Source organism: Lissotriton helveticus, chromosome 1_2 (assembly GCF_964261635.1).
Source record: "Lissotriton helveticus chromosome 1_2, aLisHel1.1, whole genome shotgun sequence".
Taxonomy (NCBI): domain Eukaryota; kingdom Metazoa; phylum Chordata; class Amphibia; order Caudata; family Salamandridae; genus Lissotriton; species Lissotriton helveticus.
In genome coordinates this window covers 380,185,889-380,212,297 of record NC_136058.1, presented here as the reverse complement: position 1 = coordinate 380,212,297, position 26,409 = coordinate 380,185,889, and the positions used below count along the sequence as shown (strand labels likewise).

The following is a 26,409-nucleotide window of genomic DNA, read 5'->3' as shown; positions in this document are numbered from 1 at the left end:
TATGACTCCCAGCAGTGCCCAGACATAGGAGAGGGGTGTACACAGGACCCCCAGCAGTCCCCAGACATGACAGGGGTGGGTGGATATGACTCCCAGCAGTGCCCAGGCATGACAGGGGTGGGTGGATATGACTTCCAGCAGTGGCCAGACATGACAGGGGTGGGTGGATATGACTCCCAGCAGTGCCCAGACATAGGAGAGGGGTGTGCACAGGACCCCCAGCAGTGCCCAGACATGACAGGGGTGGGTGGACATGACTCCCAGCAGTGCCCAGACATGACAGGGGTGGGTGGATATGACTCCCAGCAGTGCCCAGCCATGACAGGGGTGGGTGGATATGACTCCCAGCAGTGCCCAGACATAGGAGAGGCGTGTGCACAGGACCCCCAGCAGTGCCCAGACAAGACAGGGGTGGGTGGATATGACTCCCAGCAGTGCCCAGACATAGGAGAGGGGTGTGCACAGGACTCCCAGCGGTGCCCAGACATGACAGGGGTGGGTGGACATGACTCCCAGCAGTGCCCAGACATGACAGGGGTGGATGGATATGACTCCCAGCAGTGCCCAGACATAGGAGAGGGGTGTGCACAGGACCCCAAGCAGTGCCCAGACATAGGAGAAAGGTGTGTACAGGACTCCCAGCAGTGCCCAGCCATGACAGGGGTGGGTGGATATGACTCCCAGCAGTGCCCAGAAATAGGAGAGGGGTGTGCACAGGACCCCCAGCAGTGCCCAGACATGACAGGGGTGGGTGGATATGACTCCCAGCAGTGCCGAGACAGGACAGGGGTGGGTGGATATGACTCCCAGCAGTGCCCAGACATGACAGGGGTGTGTGGGTATGACTCCCAGCAGTGCCCAGACATAGGAGAGGGGTGTGCACAGGACCCGCAGCAGTGCTCAGACATGACAGGGGTGGGTGGACATGACTCCCAGCAGGGCCCAGACATGACAGGGGTGGGTGGATTTGACTCCCAGCAGTGCCCAGACATGACAGGGGTGGGTGGATATGACTCCCAGCAGTGCCCAGACATAGGAGAGGCGTGTGCACAGGACCCCTAGCAGTGCCCAGACATGACAGGGGTGGGTGGATATGACTCCCAGCAGTGCCCAGACATAGGAGAGAGGTGTGCACAGGACCCCCAGCAGTGCCCAGACATGACAGAGGTGGGTGGATATGACTCCCAGCAGTGCCCAGACATAGGAGAGGGGTGTGCACAGGACCCCCAGCAGGGCCCAGACATGACAGGGGTGGGTGGATATGACTCCCAGCAGTGCCCAGACATAGGAGAGGGATGTGCACAGGACCCCCAGCAGTGCCCAGACATGACAGGGGTAAAGTCCACATAAAAGTAAAGTCCACATTTGTAAAGCGCACAATCACCCGTAAGGGTCTCTAGGCGCTGGGGGCTGTCGGGAAGATTAAGCAAGCTATTGCCCAGAGTCACATGGTGCTGGGCTAACCTGCCGCCGGAGCCGGGGATCGAACCGTGGTCCCCAGATTCCAGCGTCAGTCGCCCTGGCCGCGGCGCCACTCCAGCAGTGCCCAGAAATGACAGGGGTGGGTGGATACGACTCCCAGCAGTGCCCAGACATAGGAGAGGGGTGTGCACAGGACCCCCAGCAGTGCCCAGACATGACAGGGGTGGGTGGATATGACTCCCAGCAGTGCACAGACATGACAGGGGTGAGTGGATATGACTCCCAGCAGTGCCCAGACATAGGAGAGGGGTGTATACAGGACTCCCAAAAGTGCCCAGACATAGGAGAGGGGTGTGTACAGGACTCCCAGCAGTGCCCAGACATGACAGGGGTGGGTGGATATGACTCCCAGCAGTGCCCAGACATAGGAGAGGGGTGTGCACTGGACCCCCAGCAGTGCCCAGATATGACAGGGGTGGGTGGATATGACTCCCAGCAGTGCCCAGACATAGGAGAGGGGTGTACACAGGACCCCCAGCAGTCCCCAGACATGACAGGGGTGGGTGGATATGACTCCCAGCAGTGCCCAGACATGACAGGGGTGGGTGGATATGACTCCCAGCAGTGGCCAGACATGACAGGGGTGGGTGGATATGACTCCCAGCAGTGCCCAGACATAGGAGAGGGGTGTGCACAGGACCCCCAGCAGTGCCCAGACATGACAGGGGTGGGTGGACATGACTCCCAGCAGTGCCCAGACATGACAGGGGTGGGTGGATATGACTCCCAGCAGTGCCCAGCCATGACAGGGGTGGGTGGATATGACTCCCAGCAGTGCCCAGACATAGGAGAGGCGTGTGCACAGGACCCCCAGCAGTGCCCAGACAAGACAGGGGTGGGTGGATATGACTCCCAGCAGTGCCCAGACATAGGAGAGGGGTGTGCACAGGACTCCCAGCGGTGCCCAGACATGACAGGGGTGGGTGGACATGACTCCCAGCAGTGCCCAGACATGACAGGGGTGGATGGATATGACTCCCAGCAGTGCCCAGACATAGGAGAGGGGTGTGCACAGGACCCCAAGCAGTGCCCAGACATGACAGGGGTGGGTGGATATGACTCCCAGCAGTGCCCAGACATGACAGGGGTGGGTGGATATGACTCCCAGCAGTGCCCAGACATAGGAGAGGGGTGTGCACAGGACCCCCAGCAGTGCCTAGACATGACAGGGGTGGGTGGATATGACTCCCAGCAGTGCCCATAAATAGGAGAGGGGTGTGCACAGGACCCCCAGCAGCGCCCAGACATGACAGGGGTGGGTGAATATGACTCCCAGCAGTGCCCAGACATAGGAGAGGGGTGTGCACAGGAACCCCAGCAGTGCCCAGACATGAAAGGGGTGGGTGGATATGACTCCCAGCAGTGTCCAGACATGACAGAGGTGGGTGGATATGACTCCCAGCAGTGCCCAGACATGACAGGGGTGGGTGGATATGACTCCCAGCAGTGCCCAGACATAGGAGAAGGGTGTGTACAGGACTCCCAGCAGTGCCCAGACATAGGAGAGGGGTGTGTACAGGACTCCCAGCAGTGCCCAGACATGACAGGGGTGGGTGGATATGACTCCCAGCAGTGCCCAGACATAGGAGAGGGGTGTGCACAGGACCCCCAGCAGTGCCCAGACATGACAGGGGTGGGTGGATATGACTCCCAGCAGTGCCCAGACATAGGCGAGGGGTGTGCACAGGATCCCCAGCAGTGCCCAGACATGACAGGGGTGGGTGGATATGACTCCCAGCAGTGCCCAGACATGACAGGGGTGGGTGGACATGACTCCCAGCAGTGCCCAGACATGACAGGGGTGGGTGGATATGACTCCCAGCAGTGCCCAGACATAGGAGAGGGGTGTGTACATGACTCCCAGCAGTGCCCAGACATGACAGGGGTGGGTGGATATGACTCCCAGCAGTGCCCAGACATAGGAGAGGGGTGTGTACAGGACTCCCAGCAGTGCCCAGACATAGGAGAGGGGTGTGTACAGGACCCCCAGCAGTCCCCAGACATAGGGGTGTGCATGTCCAACAGCAAACCTTAAGTACATGCCTGTATGTGTACATCCCTAACAGCGAACACTCATAATAGTTGCATAGCAACACATCACACACAGCAGTGACCTACTCCACGGAGAATGGTATCCTGTCACACACTGTGTGACACACCACATGTGGGTGTATTGGGAGATCCCACATTTATATCCACCCGTCTAGTTCGCTGCACACCCCCCCCCCATCATGACTCAACAGTGTGTAGTCATGTAACAGACCACCAAACAAATGAAGCACAAATGTAATAATAAAGTGTCATGTACATCCCGGACATGATGTGAATTTCCAGGTGGTGCAACATGTACTCCCTCATGGATGTGACAGGGTAGAAATCCCCTAGATACAAAGAAACAAAATCTAATTTGTGTGTTCAAAGATTAGAAATGTACAATCTGAATCATAACTTCAAGGCTGATAACATTGTCATGCATAGTCTGATAAAGTATGATGGGCTCCCTGAAGGCATTACTACATACTACAAACCCAAGCACAGTGAGTAGCATGGATAGCACTGACCAATTATCTGAATTCATTTGTGAGCAGGTATGGCTATTGCTGAAGGGAAGGTACAAATCTATAGAGAATCAACAGAAACGTCATCACCGCAATTGTGTAACTGTCCGTAGTGAACATCACATGTGTCACTGAGGAAGGGACACTCTGTGGGACAATGTCTGAATGCAAACTGCAGACACACCAATCTAGATAGATTGCTGCAAAATTGGTATAGCACAAACATACCATGGTCCAGCTCATTACCATCAGGAAATAGACATATGTTACAATAACCAAATATGAACATCACAACAACTCGTAGGCACACAGCAGTCAAAGCAATTTCCTGAAACGCAAAAGTTCAGAATGAAAAATGAAAAGCTTTATTCAGCGCCACAATTAAAAAATGAAAATATGAGTCCAGGCTCACAGAAGGCCAATAGCCAGTTCAAATAAATGTCCCCAACATTGGTGGCGTAGTGGATGTTGTCACACCCAAACTTGCCTGCACATGGAGATCAGATGTCTGTGGACACATGGGGGGTATCATCGGGGTAATTGTCCGGCACCGCAGGGACAGGAGAGGGAAGGGCAGGTGTAGTGGGTGCAGGTGGGGTGGATTCCTCCACAGTGTCCGGTGCAGCACCAAAGGATGACAAATATTCAGTGCTGCACACTTCTGCCAGTTCAGACAAACTACCACCTGAACCCGGGACACAATGGGGGTGGAGGTAGAGGGCTGTGAGTCAGGTGTCGTGTGTCTGTGGATGGCGTCTGTCCCCTCTCCCTGTGGGCGTGCCTACATCCCCTTGAGATTGGTTGAGTGGAGATTTGCATTTTGACTGCCGTGTGGGTGTGCTGGGTGTGTCTGTTGTGGTGTCTGACCTGTGACGTCTGCGTGTAAGTTGGACAGGTATGGGAGAGGGTGATGTGGATGGGTCAGAAGGATTAGGGGGGGCTGACGCTGTAGGATGGACAGTGCTGCCGTCAGTGAAGACTCTATGGCTGCCAAACTCCGACTTTGGCCAGACATGGCTGATGACATGCCCTCCATGTATGACAACAATTGTGTCATGATGTGTGTTTGGCCATGGAGGACAGTCAGCATCGATGTCTGACCAACTTGGATCTGCCGGTGCAGGTCCACAGACTGAGCACTGAGGGCAGCAGGGGAGACAGGGGCAGGGGCTGCGGTGACGGGGACAAAGGAGACACGGGGGGTAGCACGGACCCTAGGGACCCTAACAACTGGGAGGGTGGAGATGGTTCCGTAGAAGGAGGGGACAGGCAAAGTTGTTGTAGATGGCATAGCTGCATATTCCCCCTCCTCCTGGGAGTCAGAATCCGAGCCGTCCGCATGGTAAGAGGTGTCGTGCTCATGAGGTCCGGCCGCCTGACTCCTCTCACCCTCTGTGCCACTGCCTCCCTCCGACTCCTCAAAGCTGGTGGCACTGTTGCTGGGCCCCTCTGTCTGGTCTGTGCCTGTGTCTCCTCCAGATTGTGGTGATGATGCTGTTGGCAAGGAGAAAATCACAAATATATCAGTCGCCTGTACTCATCAGACATATCAGCAACAAATCTTTTGTGGACATTTCTAATCCTGGCATGCATCATGAGTCACATGCCACATAACTCAGCACATATATCAGTCTAGTAATGCGCAATTGTAATAGACACAACGCTCATTGTATACAAAGATACAAGTAACAGACAAGGCCACCACTTGTATGAGAGTCATAATGATGAGCCACTGCCTGTCAACAGGATAGGTGTTGATCAATCACCGTTCAGTTGCCCACTCTGCCACCCAAGTCCAGACATGGTCATGTTCAAATCTGTTTGACCCTGTGCCACATGGGAACAGTCCTGCCCGAACTGCCATGTGATGCCATCCCTGGACCTGAAACAAGTTCTCCATCACCTCTCACTGGCATCACAGCTGTCGACAGCCAGGCCGGTGTGAAACACAGATGTGTATACAAACAAGCATGGCTGAAGACGGCTGTAATGCCAGAAAGTGCTTCCAGGAACCTTGTTCCCTGTCCAGGGAAGACATGGCTTGACAATTATGGCTGAACTGTTCCCATGAGCCACATGGACAGACAGATTTGTACATGACCATGTTTGAACTTGGGGGGCAGAGTGGGCAATAGAGAGGTGATGGATAAAACCCTGACCTGTTGACTGGGTGTGAGTATATGATTGTTACAGAGGCTCCCTCCATCACCACACACTGTAGTCACACTCCTCACAGGGGCAACTATCACCACACCATACAGTTGCTAGCACAGAACACACACTGGCTGTCAATTGAAGTGGCACACATGTCCAAAATCCAGAAAAAGACAAAGCTAATGTGCCTACAATTGTGAATGTGAAAAACATTGATGCATTCTTGACACACCCGCAACCACATGGGAAATGTGAATACTGTAGTGTGCACACCAAGATAAAACTGTGTTGCACCACCAATCCATACATGTACCAATAAACGATGTGGAACAATCATCTCTGGAAGCCAACAACATCGCCTGTAAATCCAACAATGACTGCAATGTCCAGCAGCACAGGATAAGTGCATGGTGACAAGTTCACATCCGAAATAACATACACAGCACACCACTGACAAGCCCAAACAGGCAGGCCCATCACACCTCCCATGCACAACACACCCCAATCACTCCGTCAATGTGAGTGATACAGCTCAAGTACTGAAAACTCATAATCTGGGTATCAATAATTGGGCAGCTATATCAAGTAAGCCAAGGTCACATTGTGTGGCTGCCCCTCAATATTATTTCCAAACAACCTGCAACATTTCTTGTGAATATGCACACACGCACTGCCCAGTGTGAGTATGCACAAGCCAAATTTTGTATACATGGACAGTGTGCACATGTAGCTAACACATGATAAGTACAAAGTATACCAGGGACAAAGGCCACTGAGGCAGACCCGTGCAGAACTCCAAGTTGAGGCTCACGATCAGTGCCAAAATATCATGAAGGGCAAACACAGTGCACAGGTCGTGCAACAGGTAAGGTACCAACACGTGTCACAGACCTCCCTCCAACATGATGATGTGATAATCAATATGCATACTAATACATTGCACCCTAGAAGGACATGCGTAAAAAATTAAAGACCCAACGCTGGGGTCATATGTGGAGGAGGGGAAGGGATGTAAAAGAGCATATGCTGAATATGGGGCATTGAAATGACAATGCATAAAGTGCCTGTCTGACCACCCTACCCCAACTGTGGGAGTCTTACCAGGCTTCGGAACACTGCAGGTAGCATGTGACACACATGACAACAAACAGACATGTACCTACCCCCTCCTTGCTGCTATCCCTCCTGCAACTGCCTATGGAGGTCTGGGAAAACCACTTCTAGGACCCGGAGCATGTGGGGGGTGAGGTGACGGGGCCACCATGCCGGCGTGGAGCTTCAAGCTTCAGCTGGACCCGGGCGATACGGCGGGTCCAGCACCGGATGTCCTGCCACCTCTTGAGGATGTTACGTATCCTCCGGCGAGGGCCCTCCTCACTCCTGACAGCCCTGGCTATGTCCTGCCAGATCTCCCCCTTCTCATAGGCAGATACCTGTCAGGAAGATAAAGTGAAACAAAATTAGTACACCTGGTCCATGTCCCAAAGACACACACTTGCACCACATTGACGATGACAACAGGGCATAGGATGCTGACCGGACTTGCATCATTGTCCATGTGAATGTGGCCTGTGAACAACCACCAATGCACTACATGCCTTTGAAAGTCCACAGATGCCATAAGGGCTGCAAACCACTCACTGAGCATGGCACACACTGAACAAGATATGCTACTTCAGGGTGTTGGCCAGCAAGTGACATGCTGTCACATATCCCACTACACCTAAGAACCCTCAGCAGACCACACATCCACACCCTGGCACAGATCATTTGCTTGTCATTGTCAACAGTGTATACAACATCACTTTGCACATGTCACACTTTAGGGAGATGTGACACAGGCCTCATGCTAACTGTCCAAGTCATGCACACGGCACTGCTTACTTGTCACATCAGATGGGTACAGCTGTGGCATACGTCATGCATTAGTGTTACTAAACATCACATACACAATTAGCCAGGTGACAAAGAACATTCACACTCTTCAATGTCCATGACTTCAAAGCATGCATTTGTCCAACATTCACACAGGTCATGAATAACAATCATCAACAGTGAGTACATTATCTGTCATTCTGGGGGGAACACTGTTACACCTCAGTAAATCATGACACAAAAACATGCAAGGTGTGGCACAGCAGAAAGTGTGATTCACATTGCATTGAATGTCACAGTTTGCACAATGCAGGTGAGCAGTAAACAATAAACAAAAGAAGAGTGTCCAATGCTTTAGATTATGCAAGACCACAAGAAGGAGCAAACAAACGGCTTCACTTAAGACATTTTTTTAAAAAGCCCTCACTCACCACCTAGTGATGACATGCTTCATCATCGGGCCCCACCAAAGAGTCCGAATGTCTCTTTGGTGTGCTGCAACGCCAGATTTACTGCGGAGCGGGTTGGTGAGTTCAGGCAGTGTTGTGCAAAGGAAAAGTAACTAGTGACTGGTGAACGGTTAAAAAACAGTCCGTAGTGTGTCAAAATAACTTTATTTAGATGATCACTAGGGAAGGATTTAAAAATTATGTGTTGGAAATTATGTCCACAATTAGTTGAGTGGTAGTTTCCTAAGTATCAGTCGACATGTTTCAGCCACGAAACGGTGTAATTTTACCTGGCATTCATCAGGACTTTCAATGTGCTAAACCCTGGTGGAATGGACGCGCTAAGGCCCACCCTTACCTAGGGACGTGAAAGTGAAAATTAATAAAAAGGTGAAAAAGTCCAAAAAAATTAGGAAGAGAAGAATGTCTTCCTATTTACTCCTGGTTTAGGAGGTTTCCAGCTTAAGGGTTTCTGCACTTTCGTGGTGTTAGGAATTCGCACCATGGGTCTCAGGAGGGGGGTGGGAACGTAATTGGCACACCGCCCTCGACGCTCGGCACCCGCTGTGTACCAGCATCTGCCCTCGACCGGACTTCGGGCTACAATGCAACAGTGAAACGACCCGTACATGTACGTACTATTGGGGTACGCTGTGCTCGCGTATGTCTACAATGCAACAGTGAAACAACCCGTGCACACGCACGTACTATTGGGGTACTGGGCGTTTCACACGCTCTAGTGAATGCATGTGTACACTGCGTTCAACAAGCTAACGCATGGCCCATTACTATAGTGATAACAGGAAAACACATGGCAGGGATGTGGCTGTGGGGTCACAATGAGGATGTCCATGCATGTGTTGGCATGGCATACTTACATGAGCAGGTCCTAGGTGTGGCGTAGCCCAACTGAATTTTCATGAACACCTGTAGAACACACTCAAATCTCTGTTTGCTTGACAACTAGTCTGCATTCTGCGCATTCTACTTGTCCCCTAGATGTTCCCTATGTATTTTCCGGAATCCCCACACAAGTACGGTGCGTTTCCCGTCGCGAATGCTACTTACTCAATAGTGAAGCGTCCCGCACACACACACGCAATGGCTGGGTACGTTCCGCTCGCGTATGGCTACAATGCAACAGTGAAACGACCCGTACACACGCACGTACTTTTGGGGTACGCTGTGCTCGCATATGGCTACAATGCAACAGTGAAACGATCCGTACACACGCACGTACTATTGGGGTACGCTGTGCTTGCGTATGGCTACAATGCAACAGTGAAACAACCTGTACTCAAGCACGTACTATTGGGGTACGCTGTGCTCACGTATGGCTACAATGCAACAGTGAAACGACCCGTACAGACGCACGTACTATTGGGGTACGCTGTGCTCGCGTATGGCTATAATGCAACAGTGAAACGACCCATACACACGCACGTACTATTGGGGTACGCTGTGCTCACGTATGTCTACAATGCAACAGTGAAACGACCCGTACTCACGCACGTACTATTGGGGTACGCTGTGCTTGCATATGGCTACAATGCAACAGTGAAGCAACCCGTACACACGCACGTACTATTGGGGTACTGGGCGTTTCACACGCTCTAGTGAATGCATGTGTACAGTTCGTTCAACAAGCTAACGCATGGCACCATTACTATAGTGATAACAGGAAAACACATGGCAGGGATGTGGCTGTGGGTGTCCATGCATGTGTTGGCATGGCATACTTACATGAGCAGGCCCTAGGTGTGGCGTACACTTATATAGGAGAGGGCATGTGAACTAGTGGCACAGTTGATGTGTGATGGGCTGTGGAGACATGACATTTGTGATGGTCCACTATGTGGTTCACATTCCCTTGACACTTGTCACATGAGTAACATCATGAACATGTTGTCATTCACATGAACACTGGGATTTCACAATCTTCAGTACGGGCATCTGTCACATGATGCCAGGGACAGGGGCACTGTCTCAGTTGACCAATTGACGCTCAGCATGACCCTGCGTAACAATGTTATGTGTGTGCCATGTAACAGATTGGACATGCTGTTTGTATCTGGGAAACGTAATCCTCTTTAGGTGCATCTATGAAGGGTCTGTGTCGTGATTGCAAGTGTCTCACATGTACGCACACCATGCCACAGGGGCATTACTACAGCTCATGTGTGTGATGGCATCATAGAGCATTTGTCCACAGACATACAGGTCTACATTCTGAGGATGGCAGTGGTGTAGTTCTGTAAAATGCACAACTCAGGCACAATATCACAGAAATGTAAAATTAATAGCACATGTGACGTGGATGTGTTCCTTGCAGTCAGCTGTCTGGATGTGTTGACTACCTTCTCATGCATGTCACGTGACATGTGTCACTGACGTCATACATTGTTCTGCTAACTCAGACCAGACCAGATGAACATTTGTGTGCATGTCATGTCCATTTCACAGACAACAGGTGAATCAGTTTTGTTGTAGGAGTGCCAACTAGCCGGCATAAGTGTCCATGATGTATAGTCCACGGCAGGATCATTTGTCATTTGATGTGCTGAAGCAGTGTTGAATGTGCTATTATACATTGTAATTGTTGTTTGCTGATAGTTGTACACCTTTCTCCCCAAACATGTCGTGCAGGGCACCCCCTCTGCCAAGGCCGTTGCCTGACTTGGATGCCATGAGGGAACGTGATTGCATCTGCCGCTACAGATTCACTCGAGAGTTGATTCAGAAGTTGACGGACAGGCTGGAACCACATCTCCAACCGCGACACAGGTATCCAACTGCGCTGACACCCAAGGTAAAGGTGATGGCAGCCCTACATTTCTTTGCCACAGGTACGTTCCAACTCACCATAGCTGATGTGGGGGGATGTCCCAGACCATGTTCAGCCTGGTACTACGTGATGTATTAGCTGCTATGTTGGAGCACATTGATGAATTCATTAAGTTCCCTACTCCAGAAGAGTTGACCAATGTCAAGGGTGAATTCTATGCCCTGGGACACATGCCACATGTAATTGGGTCCATTGATGGGACACATGTTGGACTGGTGCCACCACAGGCTCAGGAGCAGGCCTTCCGCAACAGAAAACATTACCACTCCATAAATGCCCTGGTGGTGTGTCTTGCTAACATGATGATTTCCCATGTTTGTGCACGTTTTCCAGGATCGTGCCACGATGCATTCATCATGAGGCGGAGCAGGGTACCACAGATGATGCTGTAGCTGCGCAACCATCGGGCATGTCTTGTAGGTGGGTAAACACTGTTTCTCGTGTGTGTCTCAATATAATTTATCTCTCTCATGGCTTCTCATTACACACTCATTGCCCTGATGTATTGTTGTAGGAGACCCCGGATATCCAAACATGCCGTGGCTCATGACTCCACTACGCAACCCCAGAACTGCTGCAGACCAGCGGTACAATAATGCACACGGGCAGACCAGGCGTTTGATAGAGCGTACGTTTGGACTCCTGAAGAGCCGGTTCAGGTATCTCGACAAGACAGGCGGATCCCTACCATACGCCCACTCAAGGTGTGTAACATCTTAATTGTGTGCTGCATGCTGCACAACATGGCAGTGGAGAAGGACGTGCCACTCATCCTGGATCCTGATGATGAGGAACATCCACCCGTTGAGGATGAAGGCCTTGGCCAGGATGCTAGCGATGAGGAGGAGGAGGATGATATCCGGAGTCAGCTCATACGCAACTTCTTCTCATAACGGTGAGTACCTGTAAAATAGTGTTCATGCTACTACCATAGAGTGACATGATTAGCTTACTGTGTGTCCAGCAGACTGTCTGCAATGTCACTTTGATGTTTGTGGTGCAGTGTCACACAAGTGCAGATGTCTTGCCACACACATGAGCGCAATGAGTGGACTTTGAATGTACAAGTGTACTACATTGTTAGTGTTTTGTACATGACCATGTCTGCATTAATATATTCAGTACGTGACCCCTTGTGTGCCTGTCCTTTCCAGGTCGCCCTGCCTGTTGTCTGTTCGTGTCATCTTGGTCCTCCTGCAATTCCTCTTCATGATAGCAACGTCGGATGAATCTGCGTTCCCTGCACGGACATGTGGAAATGTAAGTTTGGGTAAGGATTCCAAACAGGCAGTTTATTGTTGGTATGGTTTGTAAATGTGTGGGAACTGTTCTTGCGCATGTAGTAGGCCCATACATACATGTCACATTACCATGTATCAAATTTCATGTTGTGCCACTCCCATGACAAGACACTCACCTTTCTTGACAGTCATCTGTAGTTGAGTATTGACTTTGGTGAATGCATCGATGTGTGGTAACATTGACCCTGACACATTGCGGATACCACGGGTTGCCATTGTGTGTGACATCACAAACACAGGCTCCGTGGAGAATTGCAGCCTCACTGTGTGCAGCAGGATGTGTCGAATCATCCACTCAACCTTGCTGGCCAGTACAGTTTGATTTCTCAAGAACCATGTTGTGTCGGTGTGGGTCAGTGTATGTCCCACATGTTCTGTCAACTGTCCTGTGAGTCTGTTAGCATGGATGCATTGCCCCTTGTGGCAGTATGTCATGTCACTGTCATGTTGTTGCCTCAGTGCCGGTGGAGAACACTGCTTCGCTAGCCTTCTCGGTGAGTTGATGTTAACTTTCCATTCCCATGATGCCAGGTATGTTGCGCTGATGTCATCAATACATTGGGCTGTAGCAAATGTAAAATCTCCGTGGCACCAGTCGAGTGAGGTAATTCACAGGATTATCTTGTGCTGTGCAGCATCTCATGGTCACGGTAGGGTTGTTTTTGTGGCTTTGTTCCTCATTACTCGCTGTTGAGTTTGGTCCCACCTGCTTGTCATGTTTAGCATAGTGGGGCACAGTTGCAAGAGCCAATGACTGGCTCCTGTGGGGCTTCCTTGTGTATAGGTCATTTCCTTCATAATTGGAGGAGCTGCTATCGGCTCTTGCAGGTGATGTCTACTTTCCTGTCATGGCCCTTACAGATTCACAGGGCTAAATACGGATTGTTGGCTTTGTGTCAGTAGCACTGCTATACATTACATTTTCTGAGATTAGGACCCTCATTCATACACTGTGAAATATTTGATGGCCGCATGGAACTAATTGCATAGTAGCAGCCTTGTGAACGTTCCACTTGCTTTGTTTAGGTGAGAAACTGTACTACCTATTTATCTGTTGGTGTTCTAGTATCTGATCTAGTCTCATTGCTAAATCTGTGATCACACATTGGGTACAGTGGCAGTGGTTACACTTCACAGGTGTGACTGGTACAGTGTAGGTCCAAAGGTATTCTGTGATTCTGTGACAAAAGTATTGAATCCTTATGCTTGTTTTACTTTGTTTCAGATCTCCCTCCATGCAGTTCCCATCCTCTCCTTCCCTCACCTGATCTCCCTTTTGTGTCTGTCATTTGTACTCAGACCAGGGGGCTATTTGGAGATGGAACCCTTTCAGCATCGCACCACTCTGATGATCAAAGGTACGGCCAGTCCCTGGCAGTCGTGTGGAGGGCCTTCAGCCACATTACAGGTGACATCATTGCATGACTGTTATTGTCTTCTGAGCAATGCCACTGGGCATGTACATTGGCTAATGCAGCATGGCCTCACAAACAACGTTATCCTATTGTGTAGTAAGTGTGGTTAACACAGTACATTGTGCCTCATTGCTGTCAACACACATCTCCTGCCAGTCTGCATGCGTTCAATATGGCATTGTTTACGATGGTTGTTCATATGTGATTACGTGTACAGCGACAACATGCATGCAGTTGGAAATGGAAAATGTACCATATAGTGCCTGACGTACATGGTTGTATATGTGTTGTTTAGCTTGCTAACAACTGAATAAGTATTATCCCTTTGCACTCGCTTGATACATTCAATGTATGGTTTCTCTTTTTGGGTTGGCGCCACCTATGTCGCGCGGCGTCCTTCCGCGCCTTCAATAACAGTGAAATCTAACAAGTAGACAAACTCCTTGTAAATAGGTGCGCGTGATTTATACATGAACCACAATGGGATTCTTCACATTTGTAGAATATATTTTATTGTTCAATATTCCTTTGTATTACGTTCATTGTTTCTGAATAAACTTCGATTATTTCATTTCATAATCATGTGATTCCAAATGTCAAAAATGAAATTACATCATGTTGTTCACAATCTTCATACCCAATGCATTTCGGGTCATAAACAAATTGACCCTTCGTCAGGGGTGTTTGGGATCAGCCGATCTCCTTCTGTAATGGTGAACGCTCGAAAGGAATATTGAACAATAAAATATATTCTACAAATGTGAAGAATCCCATTGTGGTTCATGTATAAATCACGCGCACCTATTTACAAGGAGTTTGTCTACTTGTTAGATTTCATTGTTTAGCTTGCTACACACGACGTGCAGGCTACACCTGCTGACGCTGTGTGTCCTGTGCCCCGCTTGGCCTTAGGCTGCCTAATCCTGTGCCCAAGATCTTTGACGACTGTTAACACATTTAGCTTGCGGTGAGCCATGGGTGACCAGACACTCAAGCCTTCACATACACATGTCACTTTGTGCCCTGCTAGAATCCTTGGATTTGTGTGCTTGTCACACCCCTTCTGCCATCATGTGTTCACTCATTCCTGCTGCTGCATCCCCAGCCACAACGCAGCAACGAGTGGCCAGGTCCTGCACCACACACACCTCCAAGATACTCCTCCATCCATCTATTCTTACAGCATGCCGCAGCTTGTCTGTGCCACTGTTCCACAACCTCCATGACAAAGGCAAGTCCGTCAGCACCGGCAACAAGCACACTGCAAGACGCTCAGCTCATTTCACGACTCATGTGACACAACAGACTCTTGCTCCAGCCACCCTCCACACAGTGAACACCAGACAATCATCCACCTGGTATCACGCTACCACAAACACACCCATGACAGCTTCTCAGCCTGTGTGTGCAACTCATACTGGCAACACTATGCAGCCCCACATCACAGTGCATCTACGTACAACCAGGTTATGGGCCTCGTACAGCACACACACAACTTCCAGCAGCACCACATTGTACTGTGTTACCTCGTCAACACAACAGCACCACACATCGCCTTCATTACTGTAACGTGGTAGTACGCAACATCAGAACACTACTTCTACATAGCCATCACAGACGGATAGTCCAAAACCCACAGGGACCACACACCAAAACCAGTATTCTGATTGTTCCAACTTGACGAGGTACACCCTCAGAGTCACATACAACACCAAGGACACACTCCGCATTGTCAAACATCTGCACATCCGGTATCACACCAACAGCCTGACCAGCCTCATTGTAACTATCAGCTACAGCTCTCCAATCCAAAATACACAAATTGGCTGAGCCATCTATCAAACAATCAATTGATTCAAAGTTTGAGCGCCCTACCAACCCGTGAGGGTCTCAATGCGCTGGGGGGGCTTCTACAGATCGAAAATCCAGGTCTGGTGAAGTCTTCTGAAGGGCAGCAGGTCCTGGGTCAGTTGCAGCCTTGTAGGGAGTGTGTTCCGGGTCTTTGGGCAAGGTAGGAGGAGGATCTGTCACTGACGGTGGTTTCCTGAAAGTGAGGGACTGTGGCACGTGCAAGGTTTGTAGAGCGGAGGCTGCGGGTGGGTGTGTAGAAGCCGAGTCGGTTGTTATGGTATGCTGTCCGGCGTGGTTAGGAGCTTTGTGTGTGTGGGTGATGAGTCTGGAGGTGATCCTGTTGTTGACAGGGAGCCAGTGCAGGCCTCTCAGGTGTGGTGTGCTGTGGCCGTGTTGGGGAAATCGACGATCATACGTGACGAGGTGTTCTGGATGCAATGCAGCCATCTCATGAGTTTGGTTGTTGTAGCTGCATATGGGGCGTTCCCGTAATCCAGTGAGCTTGTGGAGAGGGGCCAGATGACATTTTCTCACGTGTTTGAGGTGATCCTTTTGAAGATCCTGCGGGCCATTCAGAGGGTGTTGAAGCAGGAAGATGAGATGGCGTTGTCCTGCTTGTTCATGGTGAGGGAGGATTTGAGGATGACCCCCAGGTTGCGTGCGTGGGTGGTGGGTTCTGTGGCTGACCCTAGCGATGTTGGCCACCAGGAGTTGTCACAGGCTGAGGTGGTGGGGCCGTGGATGAGGTCCTCCGTTTAGTCAGAATTGTGCTTCAGCCTGCTGTCCTTCATCCATTTGGCAACGGCCTTCATTCCTCTGTGGAGGTTTCCTTTGGCTGTGTGTGTTTCTTTGGTGAGGGATATGATCAGCTGTGTGTAATTAGCGTAGTAGATGATGTTGAGGTTATGTTGTAGTGCAACATGAGTGAGTGGTGCTATGTGGATATTGATCAACGTCAGGCTGAGGGATGATCCCTGTGGGACGCTGTGGATGGTCTCAGTGGTCTTGGAATGGAAGTGTGGGAGGCAGACGCTCTGGGCCCTGCAGGAGAGGAAGGATGTGGCCCAGGCAAGGGCAATCTCTAGGATTCCCGCGTCATGGATGCGTGCTGTTAGGGTGTCTTGGCAGACCGTGTGGAAGGCTGGTGATAGGTCCAGAAGGATGAGGGCGGTTGTTTCTCCTTTGTCCATGAGGATGCTAATGTCGTTGTTGGCGGTGATGAGGGCGGCGTCCGTGCTGTGGCTGCAGCGGAATCCAGACTGGGATGGTCCCATGATGTTGTTGTCTTCGAGGTAGCGGATCAGCAGTCTGTTGACGATCTTCTATGTGACCTTTTCTGTGAAGGGGAGATGGACCGGAAGTTCGTGAGGGATTAGTGGTCTGCGTTTTGTATATTCAGTAAGACGTTGAGCTCAGCATTCTCCCAGCTCCCACTGAAGGTAGCTGTCTCAAAGGAGATGTGGATTGTTTTTGGAAGAAGAGGTGCGCTGGCTTAGCTGGATTTGTTGAAAATGTTGAGAAGCCATGTGTCAGATGGGGATCCCGAGTTGATACAGTCCATGGTCCTGATGGTGTCTTCATCGCTGACGTAGTACCGGGCGGTCAGGTTATTTTTGTGGGTGTTGGTCTAAGGGGGATGTACTCGTTTGTGTGTGGGGGTAGCAGAGTGGAAGCTGTTGTGGATGTCGATGATCTTACGCTCATAAGGTGGGCAGTGAGTCACACAAGTCTTGTGATGGTGCTATGTCATTGGTGTTGTAGGTGGGAGTTGTGAGTTCAATCACGATGTTGATGTGCTGTTTGCTGTTGTGTGCGTTGCTGTCTAGGCTGTCCTGTTGTAGATTCAGATGAGTTGGTGGTGTCTGCATGTGGCGCTCTTGTGTGTGGTGTAGCTGTATGGTGTTTGGTTGCGGAGCCAGCTCCTCTACAGCTTTCAACAGGTGCACTCGGAGGTCCTGAGGTCTTTGGTGAACCATGCGGCTATCTTGTTGTTGTGATAGGTGGAGGAGGACTTGAGTGTGGCGAGGGTGTTGGCGCAGTTGTTGATCCACTGTTTGAGGTTGATGGCAGCAGAGTCGGGATGGGTGTGGTCGGCGGGTGGTCCCAGGGCGAGGGTGGAGGTCAGTTAGTCCACGGTGGCTTTGCACCATCAGTGGCGTGGCATGTACTGTGTGCGGGGTGGTGTGGTTGGTTTACTGAAGATGGAGTGGAGGCATCTGTGGTCTGTCCAGTGGTGTTTGGTGGTGTGGTTGAAGGAGACGTGTTGAGTTGCCAAGAAGATGGGGTCCTGTGTGTGTCCAGCGATGTGGGTGGATGTTGTCATGAGTAGTTTTAATCGGAGGTTGACGAGGTTGTCGATCATGGCAGTGGAGTTTGCGTTGTTGTTGTTCTCAAGCTGGAAGTTCATGTCCCCAAGGAGTATGTAATCCGTGTAGCCAAGGGTGTGCGTGCTGATGAGGTCAGGGATGGAGTTGATGGATCGTGGTCGTGGTCCAGGTGGTCTGTCGATGAGTGTCCCTCTGAGGGTGTTGTTGGCGTCAGTGTGGATCTGTTAGTGCATGTGCTAGGCGGTGTGGAGTGTGTAGTTGGTGTTGGTAGTGACTCTGGGAGTGTTCATGTGGATGATGGCGATTCCTCCTCACACTCTGTTGGTGCATTGTCTGCAGGAGTTCTTATGGCCTTCTGGGATGGCTATGGCGATGTCTGTTGATGAGGTGGTGTTCAGCCTGGTCTGCGTCAATGACACCAGCCAGACCAACCACAGCAAGAACCTCTACACAGGTACAAGTACCAGACTCCAGGAGTACTTGTGCAACTCCAGGGTGCATGCACACACCTCATCCTCAGCATCCCCTGCTACTGCCACATGAACGTCCACCTGAGATACCTACAATAGTCCCACAGTCAAATGCAGGTTCACCTTCATAATCCTCAGCCACACTCAGTAGGCACTCCACAGGCCCAGGCCAATACACTAATATGGACGTCTTCCATCCAATACGCCGTTGCCCGCAGTCCGTCCTGCCACCCTTGGCCTGGAAACCATTCATGACATCCACAGTACAATTGCATGCGGCTGAGAGTTCTCATACCTCTGAACACAGATCCTGGTACTCCCTCCGTGGACACCTACATATTACCCATGATCTGTACACCTCCAAGTGACTCTTCTGTACCTGTCTGTAATTGCAGTATTGCAAGCCAAACCCCCCTTCTGCATTTAGTAACCATCACAGGTGTGTATTGCTATCCATGAATGTAGTTGTTGGAATATTGTGACCTATGTGTGTCCTCAACCGGACGCTGATCCCAGTGTGTGGATGGCTGCAGTTTGTTCAATACTCTGGCATTTTTTCCTTGTCCTCACACATATGTTTTTGCATCTGGGTACAAAACGTCTCCACCACTGCGTATTATGTTATTTACATTTATTTTCTGATCTTGTGCGTGAAAAGTGAGTAGGTGCTGTACAAAAAGGGGGGCATCCAAAGTTCTCAGCTGGAGATTTGATGACTTACAGGTTGAGTCAACAGAGTCCAGGCCACAGTGCTTGGCATCATTGGGCACACTGCAACCAGCAAGTCCATGTGGGAGAGTCAGTAAGTCAATAAGGTGATGCTGTTGCACACGAAGGCAAGATGCCAGACCAGGTGACCTGGGAGTTGTGCATGGCCCTATGCCTCTCAACGTCTTGTCCATGGATGACCCACCTTCCTTGGGGGACCCTCACGTGCAGGCCTTGACGATGCGTGGGATGCTCCGTCTGACAATTCCTCCTCCTCCTCCCTCCCTGTGCCTGTTGTTGCTCTTTGCCTAGATGTTTCTGGCCTTGGGACACAGGGAGGGTGCTGCATGTTGGCAGCGATCAGACGTAGTGATTGGTTAATTTACCTATGCACCGACATGAGCTCATCCAGTCTTGCCTCCATCCGTCCCCGGTGTTGTTCTTGACTGGCATGTAGCTGGGCCTGCTGATCTGTCATTTTGTTGAGGGCCTCCACTACCAGGCTGAACTCCCTGGTGTCCCGCCGGTATACATCCATGATGTCTCTGAGTTCTGACATACTGGGCCCTGCAGCTGGCTGGCCAGGTTCTCGCCTCCGCGTTGCGCCACTCCCACCACCCCTGGCCACACGACCTTGGCCTGCGTTTGTGGGCACATCAGGTCGACGGGACCCATGAGTGCTGGCAGTGGTGGTGTCATCTGCCACCTCGTGGGTGCCCGGCGAACCTTGTCCCTCATTGTCAGACTGGCTCTGTTGTGGATTATGGTCAGGGCTCCGAGCTGTCTGCTGGGATGTGGCGGGAATGGGTGTGGTGGTTGGCACAGATGTCTCTGATCCAGCTGCTGCATGGGTTTGGAATCCAGAGGGGCCAGGTTGGTTGGGGTCAACCACGGTGTGTTGAGAGGCGTCGCTGTCGGTGGGGTCAGGGTCCTGCTGAGCCTGGGACTGGGACCCATCTCCCCCCTGGTTGGGGGTAGTTTCCACACGTTCCCCTGTGTTAATGCACTATCATGCAACTTTCAATTTTGATATCCATTGTCGTTAGCACTGTTCCACCTGCTTTGGATTGTTGTAATTGTTCACTTGTGTATGGGTATGTTGTGGGATGAGATTGACATGTGCTAAGGGCTGCTTGACATGTTGGGTACTGTTTACGATGACTGGCAGTGCCATTGCTGAGGCTTGTGTCGCCAGCACCACACAGATCCAGCTGTGCTCTGTGTGGCCAAATCAGGGCCCAGTGTCAGCTATCTTGTCAGTACTTTCACAGTCCATGTGCATTGAGCATGGTGCATGGGTGTGGACCTGGGCCATATGGGTTGAGTGCCCCCTCCTACGCTATACCTTGCACCCTCTCACCCTCCCCCTTGCAGCCTTCTGGCACTCCCCTTGCACCCACCACCATATTGTTAGGCACTGCTGGGTGTCCACACACCCCCACACCCCCCCTACTGTTGGGCACTGCTGGGAGTCATGGCCACACCCCCCCACACCCCCATACTGTTAGGCACTGCTGGGAGTCATGGCCACACACCCCCATACCCCCTGCACCCCCCATACTGTTAGGCACTGCTGGGAGTCATGGCCACACCCCCCCACACCCCCATACTGTTAGGCACTGTTGGGAGTCACGGCCACACACCCCCACACCCCCCATACTGTTAGGCACTGCTGGGAGTCATAGCCACACACCCCGTACTGTTGGCCACTGCTGGGAGTCATGTCCACACACCCCCACACCCCCATACGGTTAGGCACTGCTGAGAGTCATGTCCACACCCCCCCACACCCCACCTACTGTTAGGCACTGCTGGGAGTCATGGCCACACACCCCCGCCCCCCATACTGTTAGGCACTGCTGGGAGTCATGACTACACACACCCACACCCCCCATACTGCTTGGCACGGCTGGGAGTCATGGCCACACACCCCCACCCACCCATACTGTTAGGCACTGCTGGGAGTCATGTCCACCCCCCCATTCCCCCTACTGTTAGGCACTACTGGGAGTCATGGCCACACACCCCCACACCCCCCATACTGTTGGGCACTGCTGGGAGTCAAGGCCACACCACCCCCATACCACCGCCATGCTGTTGGGCACTGCTGGGAGTCATAGCCACACCACCCCATACTGTTGACCACTGCTGGGAGTCATGGCCATACCACCCCCACACCCCCTTAGCTGTTGGGCACTGCTGGGAGTCAAGGCCAGACCACCCCCACACCACCCCCATGCTGTTGGGCACTGCTGGGAGTCCCCCCCATGTTACATGAGTTGTTTGTGTATTCACCAGGCTCCACGGCTCCTTCGATTCCGCAAACTCCCACCCGTGGTAGCAGGGCCATGACTTTCTCCTCCCAGGGATGGTATTGTGGAGGTCTGCGGGGACCACCACCTCCCGTGTAGTGTGCACTGGCGTAGTCTTGGTCCATCTTCTTCTTGACCATCCTCCGCAGATCGTACCACCTGGCCTGGCATTCCTGCCTGGTGCGCTTGATGGGGGCAACAGCATTGAACTTATCGACGATCCTCTCCCACGGGCGTATTTTTTCTGCAATGCTGGTCTGTCTGACCAATGCACCAAACAGCTGTGGCTCAACTCTGATGACTTCATCTGTAAGGATCTCCATCTCCAGGTTAGTGAACTTTGGATTCTTTGGTGTGGTCATGGTGTGGGGTGTATGTGATTGAGGGGGTGATGGTGTGTATGGATGAGGGTGTGTGGGTCTGATTGTGAAGGGGGTAGTGTGGGTGTGGATGAGATAGGGTATATGTGTGAAGGTTAATTGGTGCAGTTGTTGGTGTACTGTCAGTGTCTTTGCGCAAATAGGTATGTTGCAAAGGATGATGGGTTGTATGTGTGGACACTTTTATCGGTCCATTTGTGGTGTGGCTTATTTTGAATTTGTAGTGGATGTGTTATATGGGGTGGGTGTGAATTGGGCCCTCTGTTTGCCTGTTTGTATGTGACCAGGACATTGTTTTCCAATGGTGTGTACACAGGAGACATGTTTAGTGGTGTTGTGCGACTCGTTTGCACCCTCCTTGTGCTGGTTTCGGAGTTTGCGTGCGCTTTATCATTGTTAGGTGTGCGGTTCTAATTTGTTGGCGCGGCTGGCTGTTACGGTCCGTTTTTGGGGTGGGGGTTCGTGTACCCTTGATTGAGGGGTGTGCGGGTCGTATTTGTTTACACGGCTGGCTGTTACAGTCTGTTTTCGGGGTGGGGGTTCGCGTACGCTTGATTGAGGGGTGTGCGGGTTGTATTTGTTGGCACGGCTGGCTGTTACAGTCCGTTATCGGGGTGGGGGTACGTGTACGCTTGATTGAGGGGTGTGCGGGTCATACTTGTTGGTGCGGCTGGCTGTTACAATCCGTTTTCGGGGTGGGGGTTCGTGTACGCTTGACTGAGGGGTGTGCGGGTCGTATTTGTTGGCGTGGCTGGCTGTTACAATCCGTTTTCGGGGTGGGGGTTCGCATATGCTTAATTGAGGGGTGTGCGGCTCGTATTTGTTGGTGCGGCTGGCTGTCACGGTCCGTTTTCGGGGTGGGGGTTCGCGTACGCTTGATTGAGGGGTGTCCGGGTCGTATTTCTTGGTGCAGCTGGCTGTTACGGTCCGTTTTCGGGGTAGGGGTTCGCGTACGCTTGATTGAGTGTTGTGCGGCTCGTATTTGTTGGAGCGGCTGGCTGTTACGGTCCGTTTTTGGGGTGGGGGTACGCATACGCTTGATTGAGGGGTGTGCGGGTCGTATTTATTGGTGCGGCTCGCTCATACGCGATGTTTTCCGTACGAATCATGCTTCAAGCCCCTGGATCATACTTGTTTGGTCGTACGGCATGTTTACAAATCGTACGGTTTGGCTTACGATGACATTTCGTACGGGTCTTCGGTTGTGGTTCGTACGGGTCGCTGATATGCGGACTTAATTTCGGGATTTGGATCGTACTACGCAATTCGGACGGTCTTTTTTAATTCGTACGGAGACGGCTGCGAATACGAATCGTACGCCGGTTTTTTATCCCAAATCGGAATCGGGCCCAGAATGTTTAAAATATCAAAATTAAATAGATAATGTTTATAATTTTTAGTTGTTAAATGTGTACTTATTTTGGTTAATTTGTTTAATTTATAATTATTTTATTTGAATTTATTAATTTAATTATTTGTGTATTTTAACATTTTGTTTTAGGAATGGGATGTTGGGTTAATAGGGGATAAGTGTGGGGAGTGTTTTAAAATAATGAGTAATATTTTATAAAATATATAACTTTTTTTAAATTTCGAAATTATATTGTTAGAAATTGAATATAAAATTTCGAATTTTTATAAATTTTTTAGGAACGGGATGTTGGGTTAATAGGGGATAAGGGTGGGGAGTGTTTTAAAATAATGAGTAATATTTTATAAAATATGTACATTTTTTAAAAATTTTGAAATGATATTGTTAACAATTAAATTAAAAATTATGAATTTTTATAATTTTTTTAGGAGCGGGATGTTGGGTTAATAGGGGATAAGGGTGTTAAGGGTTAATGTGTGGTTAGGTTTTCATGGTATGCAGCAGAAGGCTTGAACAGATGAAGGCTACAATTTGTATAAATCATGAAACTAATGAATGATTACAGTCTTATGAAATTGTAGAAATACAGTGGTTTCTTATTATTTATAAATGTGTATTTACCAATGCTTGTTGATTTGCTTGCTGAAGAAACTATTGTAAGAAGAAGGTTTCATAAGAACACGTTGGTTTACAACACGTGTAAACTGTCAGGGGCTTTACGCATGCAGCATTTGCTTATTTACATATCAGCAGGTATAAACGCCGGCTCGGCGTTCGAGACGACGCTTCGCTTCATCAGAGCGTCAACACGAACATCACCGAGAAGATCTATTGCCTGCGTCTTGGTTCCTGAACTCCGGGTCCTGCCGCATCTTGCTGCCTGAGCTCCTGTATCAGAAAATACCTCCCAGAACAGTTTCCTGCCTCCCGCTTCCCTTCTTAACAACTTACCTGATTTCTTGAAGACTCCGGACGGCGTTTTCAGCTTCTGCCTTTCCCGGTGATTCTTGGACGGCTCATCTTCCTGCACAGAGCGCGTCATCTCCGCTTCCCGATTCCTTCATCTCCGCTTCCCGATCCAGTGCGTCATCTCCGGCCTTGATTCAAGTAAGGTTTCCTTAACCCCTCAGCTCCTGTGGAAACAAAAGAACATAGATAACTTTGAGTCGCTCACCTGGAAAGAGGTTATTTCACGGTGAGGAAAACATTTGACATTTTTGACATTTTAAAAAACGACTGAAGGGTAAAATGACTTGGACTTAACCCTTGAAAGCTAAAGTTTGGTTTATGCAAAAACGGACAATAAGCATTGGTACATTTAAAGAAATGAATGTCAATATCGTCTAATAAGAATCAGTGTTGTGAGATAAACAACAAGCATTGATAAGTACAAGAGTCATTGAAGTGATTAGGCATCTTTAGGGTGCAAGATATTTTTCTTGTTTCTTTTCTTTCTTTATTTTCTTACAGATCAGACCCCCAATTCCAGAATAAAACAACAACAATTCAGGTATGCCAAGTTGTTGAAAAACAGTTGAAAGTTATTACTAATACACTAGTTTTAGAAGATACAAATAACAATTATTAGAACTATGCTTCATGAATGTTTATTCTAATTTAAGGCTTTTCAAGAAAAAAGAGTTTATAATTGTTGATGAAGTGTAAGCCAGGGCTGAAAACAAAAAAGGTATGTTTAACATGAATAATTTATAATAACTGGCTAATGTTAAGTGACAAGCAATTGTATTGATATTTATCATAATTCGCACTGCAGTTAATGTCTAGAAGACCCGGCACACTTATCTGAGAAACAACGCTGAATCAGAAGAGCTCCTGTGTTTATCTTTTTGTTTCTCATTCCACTTCCCCTTTTCCCTTACGGATAAATTGGAGTACTCGAGATTTCAAATCCTTGATGCTTTAGTTTGTTCGAAAGGGAGTTGGGGGTTTGCAGCAACGAAAGGAAACAACCTCAGCAGTGTCGTGGTGAAAGCTCAACAGAAAGCGAAGCCACAAACACTGTTTCCTTTGATTGCTGCAAACTAAGAAGGTTTTCAAAGATGGATGTTAATCAATTAACCCAGTTAGTGCAAAGGTTAAATACTGAAATTCAGGAATTGCGTTCAGAGAATCAGTTGTTACGACAAGAATTAGACAAGACTAAATCTGGTTTTACGTCTTTGAGAGATTCTACAGAAGAAGGGCGCCGCCCTGTTTTAACACCACCTAAATTTGGTACAACAGCTTTTGGTTCCCAGACATTTCGTAATCAATCAGCTTCAGTTTCTGATCAACCAGTACAATTAACAGTGGTAACTCCCACCCCAGATCCCTTGGCAAATCCAGAACGGTTCACTGGAGACTCAAACAGGTTTTCAACCTTTATGAGCCAATGTCAGCTGCATTTCTTGTGTAAGCCACAGATTTTCATTAATGATACCGCTAAGGTTTCATTCATTATTTCATATTTGGGTGGGGTGGCTGCTGATTGGGCCATGCCCCTCGTAGATAATGATGATCCTCTTTTGCATAATTTAAATAATTTCAAAACAGCTATGACTAATTTGTTTGCTAAACATGTTTTCCTTCAAGCATCAGATAATGAGTTACTAAACCTGCGACACGGATCAAAAGATTGTGGGCCAGATATAGGTAGCCCAATACCGGTCGGAAACGGCCGAAAATACCGATTTATGGCCGTTTCCGACCGGTATTGGGCTATAGAGATGTAGGGGCTCAAAAAACATACAGAATCTGTAATTTTACCGAATCAGTAATTTTACCGAATCGGTAAAATTACAGAATCGGTAAATTTTCCGATTCTGTAAATTTTACCGATTTGGTAAATTTACGAATCGGTAAAATTACCGATTCTGTATTTTCAGATGTAGGTAGCACTTTGAACAGTGC

General features: G+C 49.7%; 1 long non-coding RNA gene across 1 annotated transcript; it reads right to left on the bottom strand.

Annotated features, from left to right (window-relative positions):
- Positions 1-4,385: 4,385 nt before the first annotated feature.
- Positions 4,386-24,585, bottom strand: LOC144807942 (uncharacterized). The gene is made up of 3 exons (XR_013606530.1): positions 24,451-24,585; positions 7,358-7,627; positions 4,386-5,534 (listed from the first exon to the last, which is right to left on the bottom strand). It is a non-coding gene; the product is annotated as an uncharacterized LOC144807942 (long non-coding RNA).
- Between the last annotated feature and the right edge of the window lie 1,824 nt (positions 24,586-26,409).